This window comes from Diadema antillarum, unplaced genomic scaffold (assembly GCF_040938485.1).
Source record: "Diadema antillarum isolate AM-2024a unplaced genomic scaffold, OU_Dant_1.0 scf00000027, whole genome shotgun sequence".
Classification (NCBI taxonomy): domain Eukaryota; kingdom Metazoa; phylum Echinodermata; class Echinoidea; order Diadematoida; family Diadematidae; genus Diadema; species Diadema antillarum.
In genome coordinates this window covers 835,258-841,597 of record NW_027270916.1, presented here as the reverse complement: position 1 = coordinate 841,597, position 6,340 = coordinate 835,258, and the positions used below count along the sequence as shown (strand labels likewise).

The following is a 6,340-nucleotide window of genomic DNA, read 5'->3' as shown; positions in this document are numbered from 1 at the left end:
ACGGTATGTTAACACACAACATTGCTCAGTCCAGACTCGGCTTCAAACCCGGGCCGCGTGATCGTGAGGCAGACGCGCTACCGACTGAGCCAACTCACCGCCCTGAATACAATAGACAGAACTTGGAGGGAAGAGATTCCTGACATCCTCTACAAAATTCCTCATTTCTCTTTGACCACCGAAGCAAATCGAATGGGGTTTTCTACAAGATGTGGGAAATGAGTTATAGTTTCATACCCTGAATTTGTATTTAGATTGATGCACTATTTTTAAAGATATCATTGCGGAGGGTCCCATAATTTTTTTTGGGACATACGGAATTTTTGTATGATTTTCATTCAATATATAGGCCATTCTCCGAAAAAGTGTGCAATTACCGTTGTACAAATGACAAAAATTCAACCAGAGAGATTTTATTCATTGGTTATCAATCCAGAAATCCCTTAGGAATACAAAACAATCAATGGGTGATTTTTGAGAGCCTATATATTTTCTAGAAACATTTCCAAACGTAGAGTCCTTTTTTGCATGTTAAAACCAAATATCAGATACGTTACCAGAGGTAACATCTTAGAAAACTGCTGATTGTCTGCAGTTTTCTTGCTTCAAAACGGCAATGCTGATGTAAAACTACAAGCTTAACCATCTACAAACATCATGGAAACATTCTGGAGTCAGCCTTGATCTAATCTGTAATAAAAATGATCGTAATTTATAAAATGAAGGCTAAATAAACATCAAGAACAATACATATTTCGGCTTTAAATATGTTACCCTAATCTAACTTTCTACTTACATTTAAATTATATCAATAATCTCATTGATTATGTATGAAACTTTATGAACAAGCATTATACTTCTCATAAATAGCAAATGCCAGGTAACATCTCTGCCAGATTAAATACATTTCGGATCGAAAGAAGAATGGTGTGTGGTAACGTATCTGACGCATCAGACGTTCCGTTAGTATATAATTTTCAACCAAACACCAATCATGCCAATATATTAATTCTAACTTGTAAGAACATCACAATATGATTGTTTTTGTTAAAACACTGCACTTCTAAAAGTAAAGAATGTTCTCGTCATACATAGAAGATTAATAGATAACTCTTCAATAAAACTTTGAGATGTACGTGAAATGAGAGAGCCAAGCAGGCACAATCCACAATAGTTCTTTTCTGATATAGTTCCGAAATTTTGATATTATGATACACGGAAGACGGCAAGAATGAAATTGGAAAAGATTTATGCAAATTATATGCATGAATTCAATTTTCCTTTGTTCCTGTCTGTAATAAATTAGGTCTCAAGAACCAATAAGTGATGGTAACGTATCTGACAAAGTATTTATGTTCATTGACAAAATAAACCACCGAAACATGTGATTCAAAAACCTGATGCAAAACATTTGACATCAAATCCTATTGTCATTTTCAGAATATAAACTTGCATCGAAGGCAGTGTTCCTGACTCTAACAATAATACTAACCCCATCTTATGTAGATAAGATGCAAAATTATAACTAGAGCACTCGCAATCGAGCACATGTATCCATCGAACCCATCCCATACCCAATCTGGATTACTTTTCAGGTCAGAATGTTGTATAATATGGCAACTGTCGCAGGATGCAATAAAATCCGACAAGAAATGAGGCTAGTATATATAGCACATACAAGGAATATGACATGTCATCCCATAAAAGTAAGAACAATGAGAGCGCTGGCAATGAAAGCTTTTGTTACCTAGAATAACTCCCCATAAATCTCCATAGCAAGTTTGAATTAAATCTGACAAGAAATGTGGCTTATACAGCTTGTACAAGAAATGTGACATGGCCTCGAAGTCAGAACACTGAGGGCACTGTCACCACAAACTGTGGTGTCCTTCATGAAGAATGACCACCCACACACCTCTTTAGCAAGTCTGAGTAAAATCCAGTAACAATGAAGTTATTGCCTATTAAAATAAGCATGCATTTTTGCAAATTTTGACATGATCAGGGTGACCTTTGACCCTGTAAAAGGTGGAACAGTGAGGGCAGCATTATCAATAGGTGTAGGTGTATACATTTGACTATGATACATTTACATACCAAATGTGAAAAAAATTGGTCAAAAAACAACGCCAGCGTCGCACACACAAGCAGACCCTATTAAATTTACCTTTTCATGTATAAAGACAGAACAAGCGAGGGCACCACCACCAAAAACAATATAGGCATCTTCATTTCACTGTGATACACCTTTTTGCCAAATTTGAAGAAAATCTGATAAGAAATGTGGCTGATAGAGCACACACAAGAAATGTGCATTGGCATCCAAGTCGGAACACTGAGGGCGCCGTCACCACAAACTGTTGTGTCCTTCATGTAGAATGACCACCCGTACATCTCCTCAGCAAGTCTGAATAAAATCCACGGAGTAACAATCAAGTTATTGTATAAATAAGCGCTTCTGCAAATTTTGACATGATCAGGGTGACCTTTGACCCTGTAAAAGGTGGAACAGTGAGGGCAGCATTATCAATAAGTATAGGTGTATAGATTTGACTATGATACATTTACATATCAAATTTGAAAACTAGAAATGTCGCTAAGGCGACTGGTATACCTCCGCATTTGATTCTCCTAATAGGTCTATAGCACATGTGGACAATGTGTGACTACATTTTCACAAAATTGGCAAAATATCAAAGGGTGTGTACAGTTCTGGTCACGGGATTTGCAAGATATTCAGAAACCACTCTATGATGTCAAAGAGCATGCAATTCTAAGGGGTATCAAAAGTTTATTTGATGAAAATCGGTTTTGAAGTGGCCGAGATATCCAAAAATAAGGTGAAACAAAGAGATCCTTATAAAGTTGTGGCCTGTAGTCTTTTATTATGATCACTTTTTGGGATATCTCAGCAATTTGAAAACCAATTTTCATCAAATAAACATTGAATCCTTCTTTATCACATGTCATTGCTCTTTCATATTTCATAAGAGGTTTCTCATTATCTCACTTAGGAATGTAAAAAACATGAATCCCCACCTCAACCTGTACTGTACAGCCCCTTTAAAATGACAAGTTTGTCGCAAATGTGTTGAATGTTCACCTTCCTTGACCTAGGTTTAAGTGGATGAATAGGAGAGCATGTATTTGGGGATTTAAGGACTTTAACTTGACTTCGACCCATTCATAAGTTTATGCATTGAGTAATTTTCAAGGTATGGAGAAAAAGTGCAATTTCTGTATTGAAAAGTACATTGTTACCATTTTCATCTGGCCTTTGACCCTAAAATTCATAGGATAATCACTGTCAGGCAGAACATGCATAAACATGTAGAAAGTTTCAAGATAACATGAGCCACTTGCGAGATATCGAGGAAAAAGTTAGTTCAGCACTTTCACTTGATCTTTGACCTTTTGAGGCAAAAAAAACCCAACAAACTTTCCAGAGAATCTCTATTAGGTTATACTTGCATACACCAAGTGTAAAAAAAATAATCCTGATGGCATTGCATAAACATGACGGAACATGACAATTTTGAAGTGTTGCCCTTGAACTTTGACCCCTGACCTTTGACCCCATGAACCCTAATTTGTCTAGATAATTACTGCCAGTCAGTACATGTATATATACTATGTTCCATGAAGACACCTTGAACAATTTCCAAGGTACGGAGAAAAAAAGTGAAGTTTTAATATTTTTACTTGACCCTTTGACCTTTGACCTCATGACTCCAAACTTTCACCAGAGAATTTTAATTGGGTAATACATGTATACACTAAGTTTCAAGAAAATATCTTCAGGCATTGCATAGATATGGTGGAAATAGTGAAATTTTACGTATTTGACCTTGACTTTTGACCTTTGACCTTGAGCATGTGCACCCAAAAGTTGATAGGCACAACTTCACCCCCTAATACACATTCATGCCAAGTTTCATTAGGATACCTCGAGAGGTTTTTTAGTTACGCTGTCCACAAAATTCATTACGGACGGACGGACGGACGGACAACCTGAAAACATAATGCCTCCGGCACCACTTCGTGGCGGAGGCATAAAAAAATAAATGGTTGTTATTAATGTAGTATCATATAGTATCAAAGACTCACTGCTTGGACCTTCTCCAGATTTTTCTTCTCCCGCAGAGCTGCTTCAGCAAGAGGGATGAGGACATGTGGATATCGGATACCAACAACCCGCTCCCCATCGCTCAGCTGCACCCTGACAACTTTCATACTGCTCTCAGCCTTACTGGAATGGGGAGAACAAAACAGTTACAAGATAATAAAGCAAGCCTTATATGAACAGCTGATACAAACAGAGAAGCAAACCGGGTGCACGTCACGAGACCGACACCCACGAGTCATACAGCCCACAAGTTATACAGCTCACAAGTCATACACCCCACGAGTCATACAGCTCACAAGTCATACAGCCCACCAGTTATACAGCCCACGAGTTCGACATTGAGTAAATAAAGCCCACGAGTTCGACATCTAGTAAAATAAGCCCAGGAATTATACGGCTCACGAGACCGACACTACGCACAAAAGGCTCATGAGACCGACAGTAAGCAAACAAAGCCCACGAGACAGACACTACACTTAAAAGGTCCACGAGACCGACGCTACGCATACAAGGCTCACGAGACCGACATTACGCAAAAGAGGTTCACGAGACCGACACTAAGCAAAGAAGGCCCACGAGACCGACAGGATGAACAGCGCCACCTATCGACCAATAAATTGTAAAGGGTGTCCTGATACCTGTAATAGCATAGGAAGGTATGAGAGATGGAAAAGAAGAGTTGCCATCTCTGGCAGGGTGTTACCCCATCAATTGCTCCCCCCCCCCCCCCCCCCCCCCGAAATGATCAGGATCTTTAATTGTGTTTGCATGGGTGTGTGTTTGTGCAAAAAAAAATGAACAAAGTACAGTAAAAGTATGTAACAGATCTTTCTACAATAAACCTGCGAGGGTGTTGATTTAGTATCAATTAAGAATTGAAAATAACGTAATCGTCTATTAAGGTAGCGTTAGGGATTCGGAAAAAACCAGATGCATCCATGAAAACAGCTATTATATTTCACGATAAAATGTACTGTTCGGAAGAGAATAACACAAGCCACAAAATTGAGGTAAATCCCTGCGACAGACATCATAGTTACAGAGAAAATTACAAATAGATCTTACTGCAAAACGTCAAAGCAGGAGAGTAGAATATCTAAAATTGAATAAGTAACTAGTGAATCGGGAAAGAGAAGAGGTAAAATTTATATCTTGTCCATTTTCTAGCTAAAAACTGGTAAAGCCTATTAAAAATAGCACGATGGCATTATCAATGCTCTAAATTAATCCATACATCGTTATTGTCCTCTTTTAAATTAATTTGTCTTATTTGTCTTTTGGGGGGATGAAGAATACTAATTCGTCTATTTTTTCTTTTCTTGGGTGGGGGGGGGGGGGGGGGGGAGGGGAGCGGGGGCATGAAGAATACAATCCAATTTGTCTACTTGATAACAATGTCGCTCCCTGACACTCTTGCCCCCCCCAAGAAGTATGTAGAAATACATATTTGATGACGTTCATAATTATTTAGATGGTCACCATCTTTCAATTGATAGCGTTACGAAATTACACCCGCCAGTATGTTATTTTTCCGTTCATGGAACACCCTGTACAGGTGATTGACATGTAGATGGCGCTGTTTATCCTGTCGGTCTCGTGGGCTTTCTTTGCCTACTGTCGGTCTTGTGGGCTTTCTTTGTTTAGTGTCGGTCTCGTGAGCCTTTTTAGCTTATTGTCGGTCTCGTGGGCCTTTTTTGCCTACTGTCGGTCTGGTGGGCTTTCTTTGCTTAGTGTCGGTCTCATGAGCCTTTATTGCTTAGTGTCGGTCTCGTGGGCTATGTTTGCTTAGTGTCGGTCTCATGAGCCTTTTGTGCGTAGTGTCGAACTCATGGGCTGTATGACTCCTGAGTCGTATAGCTCGTGGGCTGTATGACTCATGGACCTATTATTGATGTTGGTCTCGTGGACCGTATGACTCGTGGGTGTCGGTCTCGTGGGATGCCCCCAGCAAACCTGCATATTTGGTGAATTGGTGGAGGGTGAAGGAGAGAATAATATAATAGCCATAAATGCACACTTTTTAGTACACTAGTAGGACTTTGCAACTGATTGACAAATCGCCCTACATTTCACGTAAATAAATAATCACTGCATTGATCAGTATTTTAGTGGTAGCAATGATAAAAAAATCATAGGTGTACATACTCGAGCAGGATTCGAACCTACGACCTCCTGATCTCAGGACAGGCGTCATCTCCACTACACCTCCGAGCT

General features: G+C 39.2%; 1 pseudogene; it reads right to left on the bottom strand.

The window, feature by feature from the left end:
- Positions 1-4,026: 4,026 nt before the first annotated feature.
- The window catches only part of LOC139735347 (uncharacterized), a 133,163-nt pseudogene continuing 130,849 nt past the window's right edge, over positions 4,027-6,340 (bottom strand).